Source organism: Seriola dumerili, unplaced genomic scaffold (genome assembly GCF_002260705.1).
Source record: "Seriola dumerili isolate Sdu_G_001 unplaced genomic scaffold, Sdu_1.0 BDQW01000226.1, whole genome shotgun sequence".
NCBI classification, from domain to species: Eukaryota; Metazoa; Chordata; class Actinopteri; order Carangiformes; family Carangidae; genus Seriola; species Seriola dumerili.
This window is the reverse complement of record NW_019174481.1, coordinates 5,281,084-5,290,342: the sequence shown is the minus strand read 5'-3', so window position 1 is coordinate 5,290,342 and position 9,259 is coordinate 5,281,084. Positions and strand designations below refer to the sequence as shown.

Genomic DNA, 9,259 nt, shown 5'->3' with positions numbered 1-9,259 from the left:
TTATTCTTAACTTTTTCTTATCATTTTCGGTAAAAGCTTTGATTTTTTTTTTTCTTTTACCTTTTTTAAGCCAGTGATTTTCAGTTTAATTCCAGTAAAAATTCAATATGCTCATTGTTGTTGGCTGCAGGAGCTGCCATTTAAAGAAGAAAATTAAATCAAATGAGAAAGAATAGGTGGAAATAATTAATAGGTATTATGTGAGCAAGTGTGGGCGGTGTCTGCTTTTTGTTCATATTTAGGCCTGCTATGATGAGTAAGACTACACCAAGAAAGGCAAAGCAAATCCTACAGACAAAGGTTTGTTTGTGTGAAAAGGTATATAGCCTGATAAATGTTCAAATGGAGACACAAAAGGAAAAACTGTAGCTATTTCAGGAACATTGTAATTTTTCGTTTGCAAGAAAATGAATGAAAATGAAATTTTTGAATGTGGGTTTTTATTTAGGCCTATTTATGTATATAAAGTGAACACAGCAAACAGCAGCCTCTTTTTTCTGATATTTGATTCAATGTTAATGACCTCACTATGTATCTATCTATCTATCCATCTATCCATCTATCCATCTATCCATCCATCTATCTACAGCTGCATTTGAATTCAAGGTGACGAACTCTCCCACGACGGGGAGCGCGCGCCTTTTTGGAATTAGCCACGCGGCACGCCTCGCATAGTAATGGTGGCTCGCGCTTTGAGCTTGAACTTGACCGGAGGAATGCGGCTCGTGGGAACGCAGGCTCGAGGGTGCCCTCCTCTATTCACGGCGCACAGGTCGGTGTCAGCTCTGATTATCATAAAACCCAGCCTGCTTCAAATTAAGGCACGAGGGCTCGGGCTCTCTCTCCCTCTTTCACACCAGGCCGAGGAGGAATTAACAGGTCTCTGCGGGAGCCTGCTGTGGTAAGAAGTTTATTCTCAATTTATACACACATTCACACAACTTTTGCTAACCCTTTATTAGCAATAGTTGTGTAATGCTGATGAAAACATTTGTGTGAAGTTTTTTTTTTAACACTGTGGCTGGTAACAGAGGGAAATTATTCGTGATTCTGTGTAAAGTCTTAAAAGTGTTTCATGTCCTCTGACACTATGCTACTGTAAAATAATTCTGTACTGCCTCGTCGTTACCATAATAGCTTTTTAGCATCCTTTTAGAATATAAACTGCCCTGTTTAAAAAAAAAATAGATAATTTTTTGTTGAAATGTATTTCCAGTATGTGTTCTGAGAGTTTAGACCTTTAGCTAGAAGTAACATGACCACACTGAGAATAAAGAAGTCTGTACCTTTTTGTGTCCCTAGCTAATTTTATTCAGCAGACTAATGGCCACCAATTTGTTTCAATAACAAACTTACTTAACATGCTCTGAGCATTAAGCAGTTGTATTTCTCTGGATATTTTGTGGCCTTTTATAGTGTAAATGTGACAATACTGACTCCAACTTTATATCAACTTTATTTTCAATATATTTCTCATAGAAAAAAATGTACAACGATGCATTATATTATTGTTCATTATAAACACTGGGCAATGTTTAGGAATCTTCTCTTCATTTATTTTTAATCTTGTATTTACCAAGTTCAGTGAGACTCTGTTTTTAAAGGTTGACAGACAAGAGATAGTCCTGTCTGTCAACCTTTAAAAACACAATCTCACTGATTTTAAACACTGTAAATGTTCTGTGTCATTGGTAAACTAATGTATTCACTTGAAACCCCAGTCTATATTAATGTAAAAATAAATAATACTTAAAATAATGGAAAAAAATGCCAGTAATTATAAAAAAGAATAGATTAATTGATTTGTTTAAATCTATTTGTATTTCTTAGATGACTTCATATCTAAATTCTTCTTACACAGAAAAACAGATTGGATTCAGTGTGAGATGAGGCCTGTTAGCTTTAATATGAAAAATTGACACCAATACAGTACATATTTCTGGTACTGATCGTTCTCATTCACCTTATTGACTTAAGAGTCAGACACAATATAATATATATACAATATATATATATATATATATATTGTATATATAAATAAATATATATATATATATATATATACACAAAATTGCCAAAGATGAGGAAAAATTAATATGGTGGTTAATATTTTCTTTAGTAAAATTGGTATTGTCCAATTTAAGATTAGACAATATTGTTTTTAAACAACCATCACATATATTTCATATATTTAAAAGTTAAAATACAATATAAATTCTGCTTAATTTCTTTGTGATTGATCATAACAAAAAATTCAAAAGGACAATACTTTTCTATCATAGATTTAGCTCTGTACAAATGTATCATACAGGAAACCTAAACAGAGTTCAGTTAAAGTGTTTTCAGGGAGCATACGTATGTCACTACTGTCATGTACCATTTAATTCATTTCCCCTGTTATATGTATTCAATGAATATACAGTGTGGAGAACTTTTCTGATCCAGTATCAGGGATAAAGTCTATAGTAAGATACCAAAAGATAAATAAATCAGAACGTGAAGAATTGGTTGATAAACAGACATTTGCTACAAAACAAGCGCAACATAAAATCTCATTTCAAAATTCTCCAAATTTTTCAAAATAAGCTGAATATGTATAAACTAATGATTCAAACATACAATATTTAACATATTTGCACCCTTTAAATTTTATAGATAGTACTACAGAATATCTAGTCCAATATTCTGTAATAATAGGAACTGTGCTTTTTAAAAATACAAATAAGGAATATGATGTATCTAAAATAACAAAATGCCAGCCTCAAGCATTGGAAAAAATATATAATATAAATTCAGTTTTGAATTAATCAAAGCAGACTGGCATTATTCACTGTGTTGTGTTTAATGGCAAGAAAGTAAAAATAATGTGAATTAAACATTGTCACACTTCTCATCTATGGTTTATCAGCCGGGGTTACTACAACTACTACTACTACCACTACTGCTAACAATAATAATGAAAATAATAATAGGTTAATAATAATAATGATAATGACAATGACAATGACAATGACAAACCTTTTACAGTATGAAATATATTTACCTGTATTTCAGTCAATCTTTTAATTTTCAACCATTTTCTTCAGTTTCAGTTTCAACAGGTTAACTTGTGTGATAAACACTAAATGTTACTGTAATCTGTAATGTTACTTAATGTAAACCTAGCCTATTTAATACCATCTGCCCACATTTACTATTAGGCTACAGTAAAGCTGGTTACTGATTATTGCTTCAGTTTCTTACTGTTTTCATAATGGTATAAACTCTCCAATAAGTAACATTTTCTTGTAATGAAATGATACATTTTTATACTATGAAGGAGAGGATTGATCATTAAATTGTATGTTTTCATAGGCCTATATTAAGATTTCAGTAAATATAAGCCTACAGTTTGTCTATACCAGGTTTCTCACGACCTGTTCTTGTATTTTCTATCTTTTTATGTGTAAACAAACAAAAACAAGCTTTATGCAATTAATAAGTATCCTTAAAAACAAATTTATAGTCTCACTGTACATAAACAGCATTTACGAGGTGATCTCGTTTCTTCTCACCAACGTGTGTCGCTGTTTCGCCCTGTAGTGGATGCATTTTTACTGTATACTTTATTTCTTTGGCTAGTTTACACACACACACACACACACACACACACACACACACACACACACACACACACACGGCCTTTAAAACGAGGCAGGAGCCTGCAGCATGTCGTTTGGTTTTAAGATCTAACTCGTTAAAATTCATTTCTCCTACTCTGGAAACAGTCACAATCTGTTGGTCTACAGGTGAGAAACAGCTAGCAATATCTGTAATGCATTTATTATTCCAATGTAAAACAGCTTGTCTGTTATAGGTCGATCATAAACAGGCGGTAAACCCCTGTACATCCAGCATGCATTATTGTAAAGGAGCTACATATATCATACAGTGCCTTGGATTATTTTCTTTTCTATTTTATCATAGGCTATAGCACCTACAGCCCATATGTTACCCTCAAACAAGACGACAGTCATCTATGGCATCTCCTGCGATTTTGCATTCTTTGTCATATCTATACACTCTATCGATCTGTGAGTCTAGGAATAAGGAGATTAAATAACAAGATTCCTTTTTCCTTTTAGGCGTATATAAAAATTATTACGTTTGAATCAATAAATCCTACTGTACATTATACTAATGAGGCAATTTTGGTTCTTTAAAATAACGTATTTTGAGATAAGTAACACAAATGAGTGTAATGCTTTCCTAAAGAAAAAACAAGCCTTTAACTCGGTGGTAACATTCGTCTATAATTGTGATCTGAGGGTCAAACATTACCCACCTTATTCACAACTACACCAACACATTTTTGAGGCTATAATCCGTGCAGCAGCAGATTTTGTCGATGTGACTCTGATTCTTATTTCAAAATAAAACCAGCAACAACCGACTCTCACGATGTTTTATATGCCCCCCCCCCCCCCCCCCCCCCCCCCCCCAAAAAAAAAATTATAGGGCCTGTTTGACAAATTTGATAGGCCCTGAGCCGGCTCTATTCCCTCCTCCTCCTTTTCCATCCTCATCACCATCCTCCTCCTCCTCCCTCCCTCCCCTTGCCTCTCTCGCCGGCTGCAGCCGCAGCTCTCCCACTCCTCCTGTCTGACCCGCTTTATCCGGTAAGAGAGGATTTTTCCACATATTATGGTAGCCAGTTATCCGTTAATGCAGCAATAAAAAATACTTTTAAGATTAGAAGAAAAATAGCTTTTAATAGCAGGCGATGCCGTGCACCTTTGGGACGCAGGATAGGCGGTAGACACCTCTCTGTCTTGCTTTAAATATCAGTTTATTTGGATGGAGTGCAAAAAGAAGAAGGAGCCATTACTGGAGCATAATTATGCATAAATTACGTAGGCCTGTTCTCTAAATCCAGAGGATCTGTGTGGAGCAAATTACTGGACTGAACTTGGGAAATTTGTAAGTAGCCTTTAATATTTTGACACTGATGTAGGTGCAACATGGTGCACGTTAATTTGCTTGATTTGTATTTATTTATTAATTTATTTAAAGTTTCCTGTTATCATCTTTGAATAAGAGACTGTTAAAAAAAACATTATGTGCAGTTTGGTTATGATACACTAACAATTTAGAAAAACCCATGGATTCATATTCCTTTTAAAAATCTGCCTTTTCCTGCTTATTTACTGATATTTTGCTGCTAATATCAGCTGAGAATGTGAGCAGACTGTAACAGCAGTAATACAGGGGTATTACAGGCTAGAAATAACATATTATAAATACAATAAAGTACGATAAGGCCCCTGGAGCATCATTGACTCGCTTTAAGTCATCAGAAAAAGCTAAACCAATGTTTAGACTCATTTTTGTCGTCATGTAGAGCAAGGTAATAGAAAGAAGTTTTTGCAAACTCTGGAATATTTAATGAGGCTCTCCGCTGCCATGTGCTCATGTGAGAAGTATTCATGTAGTAGTAGAGGAGCAGGAGGAGGAGGAGGAGGAGGAGGAGGAGGAGGCCCCAGGCAGCGCTGCAGTGCAGAGTTCAGCAGGGAGATATTGTTGTGAGCCTGGGAAAGTGTAGCGGGGCTGACGCCAGACTCTGTTGTGCAGGGTGGGGGGACCTCGAGGATCCCAGACCTGATTGTTATGTAAATTTCTCTCCGGCACGTTGTTGAACTTGATGTTGACTTCTTCTCTCTCTCTCTCTCTTTTTTTTTTTTTTTTTTTGTGAGGGGGGGTACATTTTCCCTGTCACTTGTTTGTGGGAAAATCCATCTGACACACGCACTCACACACACACATACACACACACACACCTCGTTCAACAGATTTTTTTGAACCTTTACTGCAGTTGCCTGAATGCAGTTTATCGCCAGGAATTAATAGCCTTATAATTTAGCATGATTTTTTTGAACATACAGCCTAATATTTGAGCAAAACACGCCCAAAATAGTTTTTAAAAAAATTGTAGGCTAATAGGGCTTCTCTCTGGCATATAAATATTTTTATTTTAGTGATAAAAAAAGAAAACAATTAGCCCAATGCAGCTATTGCAGAAGAACTATGGGCTATTTTCACACAGATTCTTGACTTGTTAATGTGGATATGACGCCTGTGGGAACATTTATATGTGTATCTTTCTATATAGGAATACAATCAATATTAAGTTAAGAGTTTTCAAGTAAATGTAATATAGGGCTGCACGTGTCTTCCAACTCCTCGGTCGCGCATGCTCAGGAGCAACGAGGACTGTGCATCCAATGAAAATGAACACCGCTCTCATGCTAATGTTGCAACAGTGATTTTTATTTTATTTTTATTTTTTTTAAATGTGCAGGGCTTCCCGCTTTTCTCGCCAACAGCTCTACGTGGTGTTAGTTCAATTACAGGATGACAGCAGCAGAGGCCACAGCTGATTAGATCTACTTATAAATGATGCAGAATAGAATAGGATTCACACAGTAGAGCTGGACCTGTGCTGCAGTCTGACAGGAGAGCTGCACCTCCATGATACAAACAGATTGCCCATGCGCAATAATCAGATATGTAACTGCTATCAGATGCAAGCTTGGTTTGGAAACCGGGACTGTAGCTCCCTGCTCTTTTATTGGTTTACCTGCACACACACACACACACACACACACACACACACACACACACACACACACACACACACACACACACACCTTTTTAAATATCCTTTCAAACTTTGGGAGATATTGCAAGTTGCTATTCGGGTCTTGTCTCTGCCACTGGCTTCTTATATCAAAGGGTGTGATTGTAATCGTGCTCACTATCTCATCTCCTCAGCCCAGATATCACTCATATCATAATATCGCACTCGATAAGGCTGAATATAGCCTGAATATGCTATCAGGATTTGGCTAGGCGTGGGCCTTTTCTGCACCAAGGACAGAAACCCCGAATTCCTCTGCTTGGCGCCTGTACAGCGAGTTTTTATCTATTGAAATAAAAACCAGAGCTCCTGCAACATTTTCCCTTCCTTTATGAAGCCCCTGCACCCGTGAAGAAACACTGATCAGAGGATTCGGTTTAAATGCTCTAACAGGGCTATTGTAGGTAGCCTGTACTTGGAGTGTTAATGTAACAATCATGGGGGAAAAAATGCATAAAGCAGCCATTATCAGGTCATATGATAAAGTAAGGAGAACGCAGACAGCTAGCCTAATTATTTCAATACTGTTCCCATGAGATGCATTTAATCACATGTTTAGCATTTTATAACGTGAACAACAGAGGAGAGCTAAAAATTCACATAACTTCGTCTTATTAAGGCTTTTAAGGGGTGTTTTTTTCTGAGTTTTTCTTTTGTTTGGCTTCTTTAAATGATCTGAAAAGGCTTCTTTGACTTATGATTTCTATCTAATAACATTTCAGCTCTGAGCTTAAGAAGGTCTTTAAAGATTATTTTGTTCCTCCAGTGTATCCCTGCAGAATCTGCAGAATATTGTAAAGGATTAAAAGGATTTTATAAAGTTTGTGCTCCCATTACACTGTCTGAAAAGGATTAGAAATCTTCTGCATCTGTATAGGAAGGACAGAGCTGAGCTGAGAGGTACTTCATTTTACAAACTCTTAAAAAAAAAAAAAAGAATACATTTAGAGAAGTTAAAATAATTTCTTACAACTATTGCTCCCCACATATCAGGTTTGATCCAGCTCCATTTGCATCAACCTCAGTCTGCTCTTAGAAATACGTCAGTCGCTGCTCCGTCTCTCTGTATTTTACGGCCTCACTAATGAAGATAATTGGGGGAATGAACTCCTGATTGACACACACCTGCATCATCCACTTTCAAATTGGCTTATATATTTTCAGATTCCCGCCTCTCTCTCTCTCTCTCTCTCTCTCTCTCTCTCTCTCTCTCTCTCTCTCTCTGAGGCGGAGTTTATCCCCTCTGTTCACCGCGAGGACTCTGCACTTGACAGTCGCAGCTCGCGCGTGCGAGGGGGAGGACGCGCTGTCGTTTCCACAGAGCTCCATAGCGAGATGATAGGACACTTTGTAGCATTTCTACTCTCTCACTTTCTTACACTGTTTCCTCTCGTCGGGTGCGATCAAACCAGACGCTTCTAAAAGGGAAAGATCCGAGGCGGGATTGACATTGTTGGAGGATATTGACCGTATAGTGGAGTGGAGTTAGCCTGGTGTGCAAGTAAGTGGGATGTATAGCCTGTGTTAGTCGATGTGGGAGTAGTGTTAATCCCAGTGTAGAGGGCTGTTGGGTGTTTTCTCTGTTTTACCTTCATCTTATCGATTGTTTGTATTAAACTAGACATCACAACAGCCACACAACTAAAGGCTGTGTAAAGTCAACTTTACTTGTTTGTCAGACCTGTTTAAATGTAGTAGTGTAAACCCACCATATTGACAAAAGACGACACCATATCCTAAAAAATACGTGTGTATATTAATAAATGGTTTTGATGTGGTTGCTGTAGGACGAGGTAGGGTGTCTGGCCTGGAGCTGCATGCACTTGTGATGCTGTACAAAACAAAAATGTTGCTCAAACACAAAATCCAGTCATGGTGATGACTTGATACAGCATGTTTGTTTTGTTTTTTTACACTAATTATTTTGATGCCAATAGAGCAAAGTTGAATTTGGTGGTGGTAGACTGTGCCAACTAAAGAGCTATAATATTGGGCCTAGAATGACAATCAAAGTGTGTGTGTGTGTGTGTGTGTGTGTGTGTGTGTGTGTGTGTGTGTGTGTGTGTGTGTGTGTGTGTGTGTGCGCGCGCGCGTGCGTGAGACAAACTAGTCATGTGCGTGTTTTAACTTCATTTCACCTCCGTAAACAGCCTATAGATAAATATAAAAGCTTGAATTATGCCGAACTGCTACATTGCTGCTCTCTCTCTTTCTGTGTGTGTGTGTGTGTGTGTGTGTGTGTGTGTGTGTGTGTATATGTGTGTGAGTGAGAGAGAGACGGGGCTCTCAGTGCAATGTGACCACAGGCAGGCTCTCTCTCTCTCTCTCTCCTCTCTCTCTCTCTCTCTCTCTCTCTCTCTCTCTCTCTCCTCTCTATTCTCTCTGTGTGTTTGTATCGGAGAGGCGGCCCCTTTAAGAGACGACGGGTTAGTTTGTGTCTTTGGTTATCTAGCTGTATGAGTTTTAATTTCATAAAGCTAGAGAACCGAAAGTACGAACTGACGCCGAGCACTTCGGAGCCAGGGGTCCTTCTCGCTCGGCTTGGAAGAGGAGGAGGAGGAGGAGGAGGAGGAGGAGGAGGAG

General features: G+C 37.7%; 1 long non-coding RNA gene across 4 annotated transcripts in view; it reads left to right on the top strand.

Annotated features, from left to right (window-relative positions):
- The first annotated feature begins 819 nt into the window (after positions 1-819).
- The window catches only part of LOC111229035, a 19,693-nt gene continuing 11,253 nt past the window's right edge, over positions 820-9,259 (top strand). The window contains exon 1 of one of the 4 annotated variants that reach the window (XR_002665391.1): positions 820-901. This is a non-coding gene — a long non-coding RNA (uncharacterized LOC111229035). Of the gene's footprint in view, positions 902-4,593; positions 4,659-4,683; positions 4,960-7,962; positions 8,178-9,259 lie in introns of those variants that run through there. The other 3 variants (XR_002665393.1, XR_002665392.1, XR_002665390.1) reach the window with 3 other exon arrangements.